The sequence below is a fragment of the Antechinus flavipes genome, chromosome X (assembly GCF_016432865.1).
Source record: "Antechinus flavipes isolate AdamAnt ecotype Samford, QLD, Australia chromosome X, AdamAnt_v2, whole genome shotgun sequence".
NCBI classification, from domain to species: domain Eukaryota; kingdom Metazoa; phylum Chordata; class Mammalia; order Dasyuromorphia; family Dasyuridae; genus Antechinus; species Antechinus flavipes.
The window spans coordinates 46270211-46280698 of record NC_067404.1 but is presented as its reverse complement, the minus strand read 5'-3'; the positions used below and the strand labels follow the sequence as shown (position 1 = coordinate 46280698).

The 10488-nt window shown below is 40.9% G+C and overlaps 1 long non-coding RNA gene across 1 annotated transcript; it reads left to right on the top strand.

Annotated features, from left to right (window-relative positions):
- The first annotated feature begins 4768 nt into the window (after positions 1 to 4768).
- On the top strand, positions 4769 to 5774 carry LOC127542430 (uncharacterized). Its single transcript, XR_007948675.1, has 2 exons — positions 4769 to 4833; positions 5257 to 5774. It is a non-coding gene; the product is annotated as an uncharacterized LOC127542430 (long non-coding RNA).
- Positions 5775 to 10488: the final 4714 nt, after the last annotated feature.

Sequence of the window (10488 nt, the reverse complement as noted above, 5' to 3'; positions counted from 1 at the left end):
GCCACCGCCCCCTTTTTCTTTTCAATCCTACGTCACGGCCTCCCCCCTCCCCTTTCCGCCCCCCGGGGCCCCCTCCTGGCACCCCCCACAACAATCGCGAGACTCCCCCCTCCCAACCAGCGCTGGAGCTTTCGTCCCACGAGGGTTGGGGGTGGGTGGGGCGGAGAAGCTCGCTTTCCCGAATCCCCTCCTCCCCCTACCACCTCCCCCCTGGCGAATCTTCTGGACCACCCGTAGATGGGGAGAAAAGGGAGGAGGAAGATGGGGAGAAGGAAGGGGGAGCCAAAGTCCAGCTTTTTTTTTTAATTATTTTGTAACCTCCTAGGGATCTTAGTTCCTAGCTTATAAAATTCCCTGAGCAAAGCCCCACCGACGCCTTTAGGCCGAGATCAGGGGTGCAGTCTCTGGTCATCCCCAAACCTGAGAAACTCCCTGGCCCTTTCTTTGCTCCTAGGAGCTGTGGGATTCCCGCCTTCTAGTCTCATTCCTTCCTTTTTACAGGTGGGGAAACAAAGCAAGGAGAGGCAGACAAACTGGCAACGGTGGCCACACAGCAGGGGGAGAGGGAGAGTCACTTAGGATCCCAAAGGGGAAGCTCGGCATTTTACATTCTTCCTGCCACTTTTGAGACTGACACAGTGAGGTGGCCAGTGTCCCGAAGACCTTCATTTCCCACTGCTAACCCCAAGCTTCATTTGGTACCTGGTATATAGTAGGTGCTCAATAAAGACTTCTTGACTTAACTTGAATTCCTGTGGTTTTTCCCCACTATTTTCTTTCCGTCCTGCAGAGTTTAAATTATCCAGCAGTCATTTTAAAAAGTTTAAAAGTAAGCAGTGAACCAAAAAAAAAAAAAAAAAAAGAGCTACAGATTGAAAAGTTAAGAGAAATTAATTAGTTTCACCCTGGGGACTTCGCCAGTCTCCAGTGGAGTGTGCTTTCTAATCCAGTCTATCAACCATTTATTAAGCCCTTGGTATGGAGAAGTAAAGCTGGCCCTGTGGACCAAAATTTAGCTCTGGAATGAGTGAGAAGACTTGGACTGAAATGTCCACACCTGTGATTCGGGATAAGTCCCTTTACCTCCCTAGACCTCCTCTGTCTACTAATAGGGCTGAACTAAGTAGCTTGTGATGTCCTCCCCAGCTATGATTCTATGCGTCAGGCACTGCGGGATGGGGGGCAGAATGAGGAGAGAAATACCTTTTCCCCACCCTCCCCTATAAAAATACCTCCACAACCTGGCAAATGCCTTAAATTGGTAGATCAGAGAGTTTCATTGCTTTCACTAAAGACTATAAATCACATCAGAAAACATTAACTAGCCAAAGAATGGAGAAGCTTTTAATTATTAGAATAGATGAGAAAGATTCCCATTTCTTTAGGGAAGTTTTGACTGGAAAAAAGGACTTGAAAAACATGGGCCGCTGGGAGTGGTATCCAACAAGAAGGGGAGACTCTCAAAGATCCTAGCTTCAATTCTTCCATATCCTTAATTCTCTCTCCAAAATTCTTAACTAAGGGATTGTCAGAAGTGGGAACTACTTGGGCATCCCGGTTTGCAAGCTTTGGCTGGGAAATCAGAAGCATTTGACTCCTGGCTCTGCGATTCACTTCTATGACCTTAGAACAAGTTCCTTCCCCCCGAGGACCTCAGTCCCCCACTTGGAAAAAGAAGAACCCTTTCCAGCTCTCAGCTCTTTGATCCCACAAACACACTCCTTTTTCTTTTCTCTGCAATTCATTTCCTTACAAAGGCAGGAGAAAGGTGCCCAGTAAAAGATGCCTTGATTGATCAGTTGCCTAATCCACGGCCCCCTCCTTTCTCCCCCTCTCCTGCCCTTACAAATGGGATTACATTTCCCCAGGAAAACAAAGAACTTGATTTTAAAACTACACAGCTTCAAAGTCAACTAATTTATACGCTCGAGAGTTTCTTATATGCATCTATTATCTTAGGGTCAGAGATCTAGTTCAATCCCCTCACTTTACAGATGAAGAAACCGAAGTATAGGGAGATCAAAAAAACACCCCCAATCATACAGGTAGTATCAGATTTAGGATTTGAACACCCCCTTGATCATATACATATACACGTCGTAGCAAATTAGGTAGAGGGCTGACCTTGGAGGCAGGAAAACCTGAATTTAAGTCCGATCTCCAATGTATAAGGACTGTATAGACAAGACTTAATTTCTTGGGGCAGTTAGGTGGATAAATTACCAGACCTGGAGACGGGAGGACTGAGTTCAAATAAAGCTTTGAGACCCTGGACAAGTCACTTAATCCTGAATGCCTTAAAAAAATCTTTTTTACAACTCCCCAGGGCCCCAGGGGGTTCTGTGGGACCAAAACTTTCGCTTAAGTCAAAGACCAGGATTTCCCTAGTTAATAAAATGACAGGTTCAGGCTTCTTCCCATCCCCTAAAAATGTATGGGAGCAGCTGGAAGGACAGTGTTTGCTTATTACTCTTTTGCAAACAGTCTATGTAAAGAGCTGTTGGCCAGTTAGTAGCAACAGCTGCTATTGACATAGCCTGGTCCGATACCATTTATAAATCCACCTAAAAGCCTGTACTCAAGGAATCAGCCCTTTCAAAGTGGTCACTGACCCATCGCATTGTGTACAGTAAGCAGCTTTTTCTCAGAAAGTCCACTCCAGAAATGCCTACTTATTTACAATGTTCTTTTTGCTATTTTCTTTATTACCTCTAATGTTGACGAAACAAAGCAGACCTCTACAAGTAGCCTGACGCTTTATTAAGTCAAGGTTATGGGATCATAGATCTAGGGCTAGCCACCTTATCCATGTGGAAATTGTTAACCAGAGTGTCAGAGTTACTCATTGCAGAGTCAGAATTTGAACTCGGGGCCTCTGATTCCAAGTCTGGCACTGGTCTTTCGGAAAATTGTTCCGTCTAAACACATCGTGATCATAAAAGTATTCTGGGTCTTGTTTCCTTGATGCCTTTTTTGGTGCACGCCTCTCTCTAAAATAATATTTGCAAAGAGCTTAGTTAGTGTTTCCTGGTACATAGCAAGTACTCTCTAAATACTTATCCCCTTTCCCTCCCCTTCCTCCCTCATCCAAGCTGGGTCTTCCCCGGTAATTCAACTTCAAAAAACCAGTTCAGCAAAAGCAACTGACATTCACTATTTCTGACATAGGCAACATTCCAAAATCCCCAACCTCTGTGATAAAAGAAATGAAATGTTTTGTCCTTGTCTCTTCTCAGGGACCAAGACATAATCGTATCATTCAGTCTCATTTCTTTGTCTTCTATTTACATCAGGGCTTAATTTGATTCTGCATCAGTTCATATAAGCCTTCTCAGATTTCTCTAAGCCCATTACATTTGGAAAACAGTTCTATCAGCCAGGTTTCCAGGATCGGTTTGGTTTGGTTTAATCACACACAAAAAGTGGTAGCTGCTTTCAAATATCTAAAGGGGTCACATAGAAGACGGAGGTAGTGAGTAGTCTCTCACTAAAAGGCAGAAGCAGGATGGTCACTTACTAAGGATGCTACAAAGGGTTGAATTAAACAGGTGATGTCTCTTCCAGCTCTGATGTTCTGGGATGCTCTGACTTATTCCAGGGCACCCAGTCTTGTTTAGAAACTAACAGAGACCTTTAAAGGGCTACGAGCACTATCTAATACTCTCCTAAGATGCTGATCACTACTATCTAACAGTTTTAATATGGCCCTTGCCCTTTTCTCCAATCTGGTACTCGGACAGACGCATTGTGAGTTAAAAACCGACTTGGGGAATCTATTGCCAGGGTCTTAAAACCCCACTAGAGTCTTAATCAACAAAAAGTCAGCTTTCTCTCCCCTGCCTTTCCAGTAAATAGCTTCTTCAAAATCCTGAGGAATCGCCCCAAAACTTTGTATAATAAAGAAAAGTTAATGTAACCTAGGAATGGTTGAGCAAACAGAACCATACAAGTGGGATGGAATGTTATTATACAGTGGGAAAAGACAAATATGAGGAATTCAGAGAACATACAGCATCTATCGACTGGCACTGGTACTTCCAGGAGATATAATTACAAAGCAATAAAATCACCCCTAGCCTGGAGGATTTTGCATTTGCATTCTATTAGGGGAAACAATATGGACACATAAATAGATTAGGGAAAAAAATTAAATCTGTACAAAGCATTTGGGGGCCACTAGTACTTGGAAGGGCTCAGGAAAGTTCTAGGGGCAAAGGGGGATTGCAGGAGCACAATTTCTATGCTGATTTTAAATGAAAACATCACTCAAAAAGAAATTGAACCTGAAGTAATGGGGAGGGAATCAAAACAGGGCACTAAAGAATGGAGAGTGAAATCTTAAATCATTGGAGCAGGGGAGGGAGGCACAAATACAAGATCGATATCAGATATTTTGTTTTAATTGATTTTATTTTTGGTCACAAAGGAGGGCTTGATCTGGAGATAAAAGGCCTCAACAAAATTTATATTTTCAAAAATAACAAAGCAAATTGCTTTGAATTGGGGAGTGGAAACTACTGTCTCTCTTGTCAGGCTTTCTCGTGGCCCACAGGCCCATCAACAATGGAAGACTCTATGGTGGTAGGAAAAGAAGGGGAGATTTGAAAAGAGAAGGTACCGGTTTTTAACTCTGCTGAACTACAACTGTTAAACTCTCAAACCACTTACCCCAGTGAGCCCAATTACCTAATAAGGAAAAGTCATCACAAAGGCCTGCTTACCTCACCAGGTCTCTGTGAGGTCAGCACCCCAGACAGTATATAAGGGGGTGCCCGGGCTGGCACTGGCACTGCTGTGTTTTTAAAATATCTTGTGATGCTGGTGTATAATAAGGTAAGTTAGCTCTCTCTTTGCTTAGAAAGAGAGATAGAGAGATAGAGAAGATGCTTACATAGTTAGTTTAGATAGATAGATAGTTAGTTAGACATAGGTACTGAAACATAGAGACACAGATATCTGCAATATTACACATCTACAAATGCATATTTTTGTACACACAAACAAGAGATTTATCTACATCTGCATCTACAACTACAACTACATCTACATCTACATCAACATCTATATTTCTACATATATTTTTACATCCTCTTTGGTCTTCAAAATAATTTGATAACTTCATTAATAAGTCTACATTCATCTTCACCAATTTTTCTGCTTTCACTCTAACTAATGCCAGATCAGTAATGTGTGAATAGACAAGACTCTTTCCAGGTCGTAGCTTAGTGGTTAAGTAGTTTTTTTTTTTTTTAATAGGACAGGGCCAAAAACCCTGTAGCATGGCGCGGCTGACCTCAACCAAAGGCTCCAATCTCTGGGAGGTGTAGGGCCAACTCCAGCTCGACCTCACCATGAGAGCCAAGTGGAGAAAAAAGCGAATGCGTCGTCTTAAGCGTAAGAGGAGAAGAATGAGGCAAAGGTCTAAGTAGTTAATTCACACAGCAGCAGCGACGCATAGGAATAGCAGACCCCCCCTTAATGAGTCGCAACATCATCAAATGTCATGTCGATAGAGATAAGAACTTTTAGAATCATCTCTCCTCATCTACTAATCCAAGATCTTAAACGTAAGTCTTCCATCTGATAGTCATCTTTGCCATCAGATTCCTACAGCACCAATTTAAAGATTTTAAGACGGACATCAAGTTCATTCGACTAGGTTAATATTAATAAGCCCCTAACTATAAGACAGATCAGCAAATTTCGGTTTCTTGGTAGCTGAGCACGGCATAGGTACTAAGCTAACTAATAAATTGTCTCCTCTGCAAACAAAATTTGGTGTCTTGTGTGTTTTATTTTTAAAGCATATGAATCCATATCTAAAGCTTTTCAAGCTCAGAACTGGGGGGAGGGAAACTGGGGGGAAGACAGTGGGAGGTGGGGACACTGAGGGTGGGGACAGTGGGAGGTGGGGACACTGGGGGGACACTGGGAGGTGGGGAAACTGGGGGAGACACTGGGCAGAGGGGCATTGGGATAACTAGATTTCCCCCTGTCTTCCTGCTGAATTCACCCTGTCCAAGCATTATAACTCTTTAAAGAATCAACTTATTACTAGTGCAACCCTTGACAAGACTCACAAACCTTTTTTGACCATTCACGAACAACCCGGATTTAACTATTTCCTGGAACAGACATTTCCATTTTTTGGATTGCTCAGTTTAATGGATCATTTGTTGTTACATTTATGAATCATTAATTGACTTATTTTTTTTTTTTATTGTTACATTTATTATTTTCAAGGTTGATTCAATGGAATCAAAGTCAAGTTGGAACATTTCTTTTTTTTTTTTTCATTAATTGACTTATTATGGGGGGAGGGACACTGGGGAAAGTACAGTGGGAGGTAGGGATTTGGGAGGGACAAGTGGGGGGGGAGGGACACTGGAGGTGAGGGGTTCACCACCTTAGTCCAACCCATGGTATCTTTACCTCTATTTTAACTTGGTAATTGGGGGAAGCAGCTCAGGGGCTTCAGACCTACTCCAATCCATGCCATTTACCTCTATTCTAACTCTGAGCATTGGAGAAAACAGCAGAGGGCCCAGCCTTGGTCCCTCAATACTTGGCCTGGGTCATTTAAATCTACACATTACTCCTAGGCTTCTGGGACCAAGCAAATAGTCCATAAATGAAGCCTTAATGAATTCTTGTAGTCCTAATAATCAAATACCACTATTTCTCGTCCCTAAAACTGAGGATCTGAGTTAGAATTTGGCTTTCCGTCATTTAGCCCTCTCTGAGTCCTTCAGAAGTGGCAGACCTCGTAAACTACCATGTTGATTGCAGTGAAGTTTCTGCTTACCATGTTCCCTAGCTCTACACATGATTTCTCTCAAGGCACCTTGCAGTTTGAATTGTGACACTTAGGAATCTGCCCCAGCAATTCTATCAGGGAAAGTATTAAAGATTCTTTCCTCATTCTTGATCATAGCTTTAAAAATGCTATTGTATATCAGAAAAAGTGATAGAAGGACACTTGCAAGATCTCTTTTAAGAACTCTATAGCTGATTAAGAACTGGCATGTCTGCCCATGGCATGCCCTCATCAGAGAAGGTGCTGTGCACTATGAGCAAAGCAGAACTGAATTAGTTCAGAAGAAATGTAAGATATGCAAAGTTTGAGAATCCCACCAGCCTCAACTCCTGCTGGAAGGTGGCCTACTTAGAACACATCACTTTTTCCTGTGTTTCATCCTTGGTCTGTACTCCTTGAAGTTTCCTAATGTGACATTAAATATTGCATTTGCTCTCTTTATTTAGCCCAGTGCAGAAAAGGAAATTGGTGGGGATGGGGGAAGGAATTAGGGTGGGTGGTTCCCAAAAAAGGAATGTTTATCCTAAGTAGTGTTACTTATAGTTATAATTAATTTTAATTACATTAAATAATTTATATGCATTGTGGTCTACTTATTTTTTCTTTTATTGTTCACTTATGACTTTCATGACCCCATTTTATTTTTTTGTGGGCTTTTTTGGGTAAATGGAATGGTTTTCCAATTTCATTCTGCAGCTCATTGGACAGATGAGGAAACTAAAGCAAAAAACAAGGTTAAGTGGTTTGCCCAGGGTCACATATCACACACAACTAGAAAGTACCTGAAGGCAAGAGTAGAACTCAGGAAGAAGTCTTTCTGACTTCAGGTTTGGGTACACTACTTTTAATTTACTTTTGCCATCTATCTTACCCTACTTTCTTTCTCAGTAGATTGTAATATAATATAAGAATTTTTCATTGCTATCTTTGATTTTTTATAACTATCTAGATTTCCCACTGTATCCCTGCTTCACCTTGTCCAAGGATTATAACTCTTTTTAAAGAATCAACTTATATTAGTCCAACCCTTGACAAGACTCACAAACCTTTTTTGACCATTCACAAACAACCCAGATTTGACTATTTCCTGCAACAGAAATTTCCATTTTTTGGATTGCTTAGTTTAATGGGTCATTTGTTGTTACATTTATGCATCAATTAATTGACTTATTAAATAACTATGCAATTAAACATTTCATTGCCTACTATTTTCACTTGTGGGATTGTCTATACAAATTGGTATTTCTGCCTTCAGAGAGCTTACAATATTGAGGTCAAATCTACTCCTGGAACTTCCCCATAGTTCTCTTAATCACATTTTCTCCATAAGTAATCCCACTCAGGTGTCTCTCTGGATTACCTTGGTTTCTCTGGATATTTGTTAAACTCTAAATTTCCCATAAAACAAAATAAATACAATGCTCCAGGTGAGTGTAGTGCAGGACAACTGTGTACAGGACATTTTCTACCCTCCCTTTTTCTGGACCCCATACAAAGTCCCTGCAGCCCAAGATTACATCAACTTTAATTTTTTTTTTTGGCAGACACATCTATCTAGTGGTTAAAATTCATAATGAGCATATAGGCAAAATGACCATTTTTCTTTCTACCTTTTCCTCCCACACAGACAAATCTAGCCATGTCTTTTCCCTTAGCCAAGAAATGGCAGTTAATTTTTTTAACCTTTCAAAGTTTTCATGAGTTCACATTTTATTCTCCTCCTAATTATCTCAAGTAAGCAGTTCCCCTCACTGCTTCTTACCTTCGGAGAAAATAAATGATCACCCAGAAAGGAATTTATTAGATACTCTGCTTTTAACCTAATTGAGACTTCAACACAAAATCCTGTTGAACTCAGGGAGTTGATCCCCATAATTATTATGTGTATTTTTAATGCAAAAATGAAAGCAATGGCGTATGGATAAAGAGAGCCAGTTCTGGGGTCAAGAAAGGACCTGAGCCCCATTTGTACCTCTCCTATAGACATGTTAGCACTAAATGGCTGTGTGATCCTGAATGCTTGCATAGGACAAACTTCTTAGTGCCCTAGGCACAATACACATTGGAAAAAAAAAAAAAAACACAAACAGTTGTTAATAGGTTTTTGCACTTGGTGGGGTTTCCCATAACTGGTATAAATTGGATAAAAAATGGGAATGGGGGCATGAGGAAGAGTCCCATGTGGAAAACTCTCCCCATTGATTTGAGTATCTAGCTGCCCAACCTGGTAAGCTCCTGGAAGGCAGGGCTTGTACTTACCTGGCTCTTTATTAGACTACTCTTGTATCAGTTCCAGCTCACTACTATGCATATGCAGGTCATGATTTAATAATTATTTAAATTATTAATATAATATAAATAATAATCATTAAAAATAATGATTTTTCAAATTGGCCTCCTCTCCCCCTACATTAAAACGGTGCAATTATTAATGAATAATTCTTTTAAATGATGATTTTCCAGATTGGGCTTCTCCCTTCACATTAAAACAGCACAATTTCTTTTTTTAGGGAAGTACTATCTGGTTGTTTTGGACAGGGAGAAGAGAGATCAGGCAGGAGGAAAATTTCAGTAATGGGATACGATGGGATAAGGATGTGAGTGGGTGGGTTCAGTGGTGGCAGGCAAGTAAGAAAAGGGAGACAATCAAAGACCCCAGAATTTTCCAGATGGGATCACCAAGCTTTTGGTGATTAGAAAGGCGGGAGACAACCAGAGTTTTATATATATGCCTTTAAAGTAAACTCAAACTGAGGCGAAATGAGTCGGGGGGAAGATGTGTACACACACAGGTAATCATAATATAATAGGATGTGATGAAAAAAACCAAAACCAAACTAGGAACAAACCAAAGCAGGGTGCTCACTTCTTCCATAGCAAGAGACTTGAAAAACAAGTGGAACATTCTAGAAAATTCTACTCAGTGTGTGAGTGCGCCGCACTGGCTTTTAGGCGCCCTTGTGCGTCTGTGTGTGTTTTTTTTAAAGTCCCAACAGTAAACACATTAGAATCACAGAACAGCCCGCCAAAATGGAAACGGGCAGATTTCAGGGTCCTAGATGCTAAAAATGAAAGGGACCTCCCAGATCTTGTGGAATTCAAGAGCCATGATCACACAAGATTGTATGATTATTGTCTCGGGCACATTTTCAATCCAGGTCTTCAAACTTCCAGAGCCAACATTCATCTTTTATTATTATTAAAACTTTTTATTTTCAAAACATAGACATAATTTTCAACATTCATCCTTGCAGAACCTTGCGTTTCGTATTTTTCTCCTTCCCTTCGCCCCACCCTCTCCCCTAGACCACAAGTCATCCAATATAGGTTAAACACGTTTAGTTCTTCTATATGTATTTGTCATATGCACAAGAAAAATCAGATCAAAAAGGGAAAAAACGAGAAACAAAACACAAAGCAAGCAAATAACGACAAAAAAGGTGAAAATCCTATGCTGTGATGCACACGGTCCCCATGGTCTGCTTTCTAGGGGCAGATCTGGGGGCAGACCAGAGCCAACATTCTTATCTTTAGGTTTTCTGGGTTCATTTTCATCTTTTTACTTTTTACTTTTTACTTTTTTTGGGGGGGGACTTAGAAGCTATGAATAATTTCGTTTGTGTATCTGGTGAAGGAATCTCATCTAGCAATGCAGAGGGGCCCTTTTAAAA